The 7,913-nt window shown below is 41.5% G+C and overlaps 1 non-coding gene across 1 annotated transcript; it reads left to right on the plus strand.

Moving 5' to 3' along the window:
- The first annotated feature begins 7,366 nt into the window (after positions 1 to 7,366).
- LOC148574054 (small nucleolar RNA R71) lies at positions 7,367 to 7,474 on the plus strand. The gene has a single exon (XR_015906234.1). It is a non-coding gene; the product is annotated as a small nucleolar RNA R71 (small nucleolar RNA).
- The last annotated feature ends 439 nt before the right edge of the window (positions 7,475 to 7,913 follow it).

The raw sequence follows: 7,913 nt of genomic DNA on the forward strand, positions 1-7,913 counted from the left end.
AGGAGGAAGATAGTCATTGAGGAATAAATCCTTACTCCTTACTAGAGCTTCCTTCCTGTGCTCTCATGGATTAGTGTAAGATGCTCAAAAGATAGGATCTTGTTCACTGCATGAGGCAGGGTTGGGCTTGCAGAAATATGCTGGTGTCCCCTTTTGTCACTTCCCTCTTCCATGGTGAATACCATGATGAGATAAGTGAACATTACCATTTTCCATGGTGAAAAGCCTTTAGTAGGGACATTTTTGTTTTTTTAGCCCCTAGGTATCTTCCTTTTGGGGCCTTCCTCCTTTGTGGATAGTGTACATTCCACACCAAACTTACATTTGGTCTTAGGAGGGATTGAATTGGTTTCATCCAAGGGAGGAGGCTTGGATGCTGAATCCTTTATGCAAGTGCCTCCCTTGTCCGGGGGTAATGGAGGGTCAAGAACCTTGAACACCATCCAATCCTTATGCAAGGTAATCCTTGTTTCTTGTGCCTCTTGGATTCACAGCTTCTCTATTACAGAGAGTGGCATGAGGTTTATGCTTGACCCTAGCTCAGAAAGAGCCTTCTCAAAGGTCATGGTGCCTATGGTGCAAGGAATCAGGAAGCGTCCAAGATCTAGAAGCTTCTGAGGTAGCTTCTGCTGAACCAAAGCATTTAGCTCTTTCATGAGCAGTGGAGGTTCTTCCTCCAAAGGCTTTGTACCAAATAACTTGGCATTCAGCTTCATGAGAGCTCCTAAGTACCGAGTGGTGCACGAAATTGTGATCTCAGGCAACGACGCCAAAAACTCTGTACGTACGTCTTAATATATTATTTTTCATTCACAACTTTGATACAACTAACCAGCATGTGCACTGGGTCGTCCAAGTAATAAAACCTTACGTGAGTAAGGGTCGATCCCACGGAGATTGTTGGTATGAAGCAAGCTATGGTCATCTTGTAAATCTCAGTTAGGCGGATATAAAATAGTTATGGAGTTTTCGAAAATAATACTGATTAATAGACAGAAAATAGATAGAGAAATACTTATGTATATCATTGGTGAGAATTTCAGATAAAGGTATAGAGATGCTTTCGTTCCTCTGAACTTTTACTTTTCTGCTGTCTTCATCCAATCAGTCCTACTCCTTTCCATGGCTGGCTTTCTATAAGGACATCACCATTGTCAATGGCTACTTTTCATCCTCTTTGGAAAATGGTCCGATGCGCTGTCACTGCATGGCTAATCGTCTGGAGGCATCACCGTGGTCAATGGCTGCATCCTATCCTCTTGTGAAAATGGTCCAAATGCTCTGTCATGGCACGGCTAATCATCTGAGGTTCTCGATCATACTGGAATACGATTCACCCTCCTTTTGCGTCTGTCACTACGCCCAGCACTCGCGAGTTTGAAGTTCGTCACAGTCATTCAATCCCAGAATCCTACTCGGAATACCACAGAGAAGGTTTAGACTTTCCGGATTCTCATGAATGCCGCTATCAATCTAGCTTATACCACGAAGATTCTGATTAAGAGATCCAAGAGATACTCATTCAATCTAAGGTGGAACAGAAGTGGTTGTCAGGCACGCGTTCGTGGGGGAATGATGATGATTGTCACGTTCATCACATTCATATTGAAGTGCGAATGAATATCTTAGAAGCGGAATAAGTTGAATTGAATAGAAAAATAGTAGTACTTTGCATTAATTCATGAGGAACAGCAGAGCTCCACACCTTAATCTATGGAGTGCAGAAACTCTACCGTTTGAAAATACATAAGTGAAAGGTTCAGGCATGGCCGAATGGGCAGCCCCCATGATCTAAGAACCAGACGTCCCAAGATGTCAAATACAATAGTAAAAAGTCCTATTTATAATAAACTAGTTACTAGGGTTTACAGAAGTAAGTAATTGATGCATAAATCCACTTCCGGGGCCCACTTGGTGTGTGCTTGGGCTGAGCTTGAATGTTACACGTGCAGAGGCTTTTTCTGGAGTTGAACGCCAGGTTGTAACGTGTTTCTGGCGTTCAACTCTGGTTTGTGATGTGTTTTTGGCGTTTAACTCCAGACAGCAGCGTAGAACTGGCGTTCAACGCCCTTTTACGTCATCTAAACTCGGCCAAAGTATAAACTATTATATATTGCTGGAAAGCCCTGGATGTATACTTTCGAACGCAATTGGAAGCGCGCCATTTTGAGTTCTTTAGCTCCAGAAAATCCACTTTGAGTGCAGGGAGGTCAGAATCCAACAGCATCAGCAGTCCTTCTTCAACTTCTGAATCTGATTTTTGCTCAAGTCCCTCAATTTTAGCCAGAAAATACCTGAAATCACAGAAAAACACACAAACTCATAGTAAAGTCTAGAAATGTGAATTTAACATAAAAACTAATGAAAACATCCCTAAAAGTAACTAGATCCTACTAAAAACATACTAAAAACAATGCCAAAAAGCGTATAAATTATCCGCTCATCACAACACCAAACTTAAATTGTTGCTTGTCCCCAAGCAACTGAAAATCAAATAGGATAAAAAGAAGAGAATATACTATAAATTCTAAACTATCAATGAAACATAGCTCCAATCAGATGAGCGGGACTTGTAGCTTTTTGCCTCTTGAATAGTTTTGGCATCTCACTTTATCCATTGAGGTTCAGAATGATTGGCATCTATAGGAACTCAGAGTTCAGATAGTGTTATTGACTTTCCTAGTTTAGTATGATGATTCTTGAACACAGCTACTTTATGAGTCTTGGCCGTGGCCCTAAGCACTTTGTTTTCCAGTATTACCACCGGGTACATAAATGCCACAGACACATAATTGGGTGAACCTTTTCAAATTGTGACTCAGCTTTGCTAAAGTCCCCAATTAGAGGTGTCCAGGGTTCTTAAGCACACTCTTCTTTTGCTTTGGACCTTGACTTTAACCGCTCAGTCTCAAGTTTTCACTTGACACCTTCATGCCACAAGCACATGGTTAGGGACAGCTTGGTTTAGCCGCTTAGGCCAGGATTTTATTCCTTTAGGCCCTCCTATCCACTGATGCTCAAAGCCTTGGGATCCTTTTTATTACCCTTGCCTTTTGGTTTTAAGGGTTACTGGCTTTTTGCTCTTGCCTTTTGGTTTTAAGAGCTTTTGGCTTTTTCTGCTTGCTTTTTCTTTTTCTTTCTAATTTTTTTTTGCTATTTTTTTTTTGCAAGCTTTGTTCTTTGCTGCTTTTTCTTGCTTCAAGAACCATTTTTATGATTTTTCAGATTATCAAATAATATGTCTCCTTGTCATCATTCTTTCAAGAGCCAACATATTTAACATTCTTAAACAACAACTTCAAAAGACATATGCACTGTTCAAGCATTCATTCAGAAAACAAAAAGTATTGTCACCACATCAATATAATTAAACTAAGTTCAAGGATAAATTCGAAACTCATGTACTTCTTGTTCTTTTGAATTAAAACAGTTTTCATTTAAGAGAGGTGATGGATTCATAGGACATTCATAACTTTAAGACAAAGTTACTAAATACTAATGATCATGTAATAAGACACAAACCTGGATAAGCACTTAACATAAAGAAAACGAAAAACAGAGAATTTAAGAACAAGGAATGAATCCACCTTAGTGATGGTGGCGTTTCCTTCTTGAGGAACCAATGATGTCCTTGAGCTCTTCTATGTCTCTTCCTTGTCTTTGTTGCTCCTCCCTCATTGCTTTTTGATCTTCTCTAATTTCATGAAGGATGATGGAGTGCTCTTGATGTTCCACCCTTAATTGTCCCATGTTGGAACTTAATTCTCCTAGGGAGGTGTTGATTTGCTCCCAATAGTTTTGTGGAGGAAAATGCATTTGAGGCATCTTCGGGATCTCATGATGATGAGCTTCATGCGTCTCTTGAGATTCATGAATGGGCTCTCTTGCTTGCTCTATCCTTTTCTTAGTGATAGGCTTCTCCTCCTCAATGGGAATGTCTCCTTCTATGGAAGCTCCAGCTGAGTAACATGGATGGCAAATAAGATGAGGAAAAGCTAGCCTTGCCCCAGGAGAGGGCTTTTCGGCTATTTTGTAGAGTTCAAGGGAGATGACTTCATGAACTTCTACTTCCTCTCCAATCATGATGCTATGGATCATGATGGCCCAATCCACAGTAACTTCAGATCGGTTGCTAGTGGGGATGATGGAGCGTTGGATGAACTCCAACCATCCTCTAGCTACAGGCTTGAGGTCCAGTCTTCTTAGTTGAACTGGCTTGCCTTTGGAGTCAATCTTCCATTTAGCTCCTTCCACACATATGTCCATGAGGACTTGGTCCAACCTTTGATTAAAGTTGACCCTTCTAGTGTAGGGGCGTGCATCTTCTTGCATCATAGGCAAGTTAAACGCCAACCTCACATTTTCCGGATTAAAATCTAAGTATTTCCCCGAACCATTGTAATATAATTCTTTGGATTCGGGTTCTTACTTTGATCATGGTTCTTAGTGATCCATGCATTGGCTTAGAACTCTTGAACCATTAGGATGCCGACTTGTTGGATGGGGTTTGTTAGAACTTCCCAACCTCTTCTTTGGATTTCATGTCGGATCTCCGGATACTCATTTCTCTTGAGCTTGAAAGGGACCTCGGGGATCACCTTCTTCTTGGCCACAACATCATAGAAGTGGTCTTGATGAGCTTTGGAGATGAATCTTTCTATCTCCCATGACTCGGAAGTGGAAGCTTTTGTCTTCCCTTTCCCTTTTCTAGAGGATTCTCCGGTCTTGGGTGCCATCAATGGTAATGGAAAAATGAAAAGCTTATGCTTTTACCACACCAAACTTAGAATATTGCTCGCCCTCGAGCAAGAGAAGAAAGAATAGATGAAGAAGAAGAAGAAATGGAGAAGAGGGAGAGAGAGAGGTGTTTCGGCCAAGAAGGGGAAGAGAGGGTTGTGTTGTGTGAATTTGAAGAAGAATGGAGGGCTTTATATAGGGAAGGGAGGGGGGGTAAGGTTCGGCCATAAGGGTGGGTTTTGGGTGGGAAAATTGATTTTTTAATTTTGAAGGTAGGTGGGGTTTATGAGGTAGGTTTATGGGGAAGAGTGGATGGGTGTGAGTGGTGAAGTGGTGATAGGGAAGAGAGACTGAGGTGATTGGTGAAGAGTTTTGGGGAAGAGTGTTTATGGGATTGTGTGAAAAAGGGATGAGAAGAAGTGAGTGGAGGTAGGTGGCGATCCTGTGGGGTCCACAGATCCTGAGGTATTCAAGGATTTACAACCTTGCACCAAATTAGGCATGAAATATACCCTTGCACACAACTCTGGGCGTTCAGCGCCAGATTGGTGCTTGTTCTGGGCGTTGAACGCCCATTTGTTGCCCATTTCTGGCGTTGAACACAAGAACCATGCTTGTTCTGGGCGTTCAGTGCCAGCTCTTCTCCAGGGTGCAATTCTGGCGTTCAAACGCCCAGATGCTGCCCATTTTGGGCGTTCAGCACCAGAACCATGCTCTGTTCTAGCGTTGAACGCCAGCCAGATGCTTCTTACTGGCGTTTAAATGCCAGTAAGGTCTTTCTCCAGGGTGTGATTTTTCTTCTGCTGTTTTTGATTCCGTTCTTAATTTTTTGATTTATTTTGTGACTCCACATGATCATGAACCTATAAAGACATATAACCAATAAAAATATAATTAAATAAAAATTGGGTTGCCTCCCAACAAGCGCTTCTTTAATGTCAATAGCTTGACAGTGGGCTCTCATGGAGCCTCACAGATGTTCAGAGCATTGTTGAGACTCCCCAACACCAAACTTAGAGTTTGGTTGTGGCCTCCCAACACCAAACTTAGAGTTTGACTGTGGGGGCTCTGGTTGACTCTGTTTTGAGAGAAGCTTGCTGTGCCTCTTTTCCATGTTTACAGAAGGATGACCTTGAGTTTTTAACACAAGGGAGTCCTCATTCAATTGAAGGACTAGTTCGCCTCTGTCAACATCAATCACAGCTCTTGCTGTGGCTAGGAAAGGTCTTCCAAGGATGATGGATTCATCCTCATCCTTCCCAATATCTAGGACTATGAAATCAGTAGGGATGTAAAGGCCTTCAACCTTTACTAACACGTCCTTTACTTGTCCATAAGCCTGTTTTCTTGAATTGTCTGCCATCTCTAATGAGATTTTAGCAGCTTGCACCCCAAAGATTCCTAGTTTTTCTATTACAGAGAGGGGCATGAGGTTTATCCCTGAACCAAGGTCACATAGAGCCTTTTCAAAGATCATGGTGCCTATGGTACAAGGTATTAGGAACTTTCCAGGATCCTGTTTCTTCTGAGGCAATGTCAGTTGATCCAGATCACTCAGTTTATTAGTGAACAAGGGAGGTTCATCTTTCCAAGTCTCAATACCAAATAATTTGGCATTCAGCTTCATGATTGCACCAAGGAAGTTGGCAACTTGCTCTTCAGAAACATCTTCATTCTCTTCAGAAGAAGAATACTCTTCAGAGCTCATGAATGGTGTAAGGAGGTTCAATGGAATCTCTATGGTCTCTACATGAGTCTCAGATTCCTTTGGTTCCTCAGAGGAAAACTCCTCATTGATCACTGGACGTCCCAAGAGGTCTTCCTCACTGGGATTCACGTCCTCAACCTCCCTTACAGGTTCGGCCATGGTAATTAATTCAATGGCCTTGCACTCTCCTTTTGGATTTTCTTCTGTATTGCTTGGGAGAGTACTAGGAGGGATTTCAGTGATCCTTTTACTCAGCTGGCCTACTTGTGCTTCCAAATTTCTAATGGAGGACCTTGTTTCATTCATGAAACTTACAGTGGCCTTGGACAGATCAGAGACTAAGTTTGCTAAATTAGAGGTATTTTGTTCAGAGTTCTCTGTCAGTTGATGAGAAGATTATGGAAAAGGCTTGCTATTGCTAAACCTATTTCTTCCACCATTATTAAAGCCTTGTTGAGGCTTTTGTTGATCCTTCCATGAGAGATTTGGGTGATTTCTCCATGAGGGATTATAGGTGTTTCCATATGGTTCACCCATGTAATTCACCTCTGCTATTGCAGGGTTTTCAGGATCATAAGCTTCTTCTTCAGAAGATGCCTCTTGAGTACTGTTGGATGCAGCTTGTATTCCATTCAGACTCTGAGAAATCATATTGACTTGCTGAGTCAATATTTTATTCTGAGCCAATATAGCATTCAGAGTATCAATTTCAAGAACTCCCTTCTTCTGAGGCGTCCCATTACTCACAGGATTCCTCTCAGAAGTGTACATGAACTTGTTGTTAGCAACCATGTCAATGAGTTCTTGAGCTTCTGCAGGCGTTTTCTTTAGGTGAATGGATCCACCTGTAGAAGTATCCAATGACATCTTAGCTAATTCAGACAGACCATCATAGAATATATCCAAGATGGTCCATTCTGAAAGCATGTCAGAAAGACACTTTTTTGTCAGTTGCTTGTATCTCTCCCAAGCTTCATAGAGGGATTCACCTTCTTTCTGTCTGAAAGTTTGAACATCCACTCTAAGCTTGCTCAGCTTTTGAGGAGGAAAAAACTTGGCTAAGAAAGCCGTGATCAGCTTATCCCAAGAGTTCAGGCTATCTTTGGGTTGAGAGTCCAACCACACTCTAGCTCTGTCTCTTTGAGGTGTATTTTTGTGGAAAAAATGAATTCCAAACACACAAATCTCACCGGCAAGTGTACCGGATCGCATCAAGTAATAAAACTCACGGGAGTGAGGTTGATCCCACAGGGATTGAAGGATTGAGCAATTTTAGTTTAGTGGTTGATTTAGTTAAGCGAATCAAGATTTGGTTGAGTGATTTGTAATTAACTGAAATTTAAATTGCATGAAAATTAAAGGGAGAGGGATAATTGCAGTAAAGTAAAGAAAACTGAAAAAGTGCTGAATCTTAAAGAACAAGAAATTAAATGGCAGAAACTTAGAACGCAAGAAATGTAAATTGTAG

The sequence above is a fragment of the Arachis ipaensis genome, chromosome B2, assembly GCF_059453495.1.
Source record: "Arachis ipaensis isolate K30076 ecotype BB chromosome B2, ASM5945349v1, whole genome shotgun sequence".
Lineage (NCBI taxonomy): Eukaryota > Viridiplantae > Streptophyta > Magnoliopsida > Fabales > Fabaceae > Arachis > Arachis ipaensis.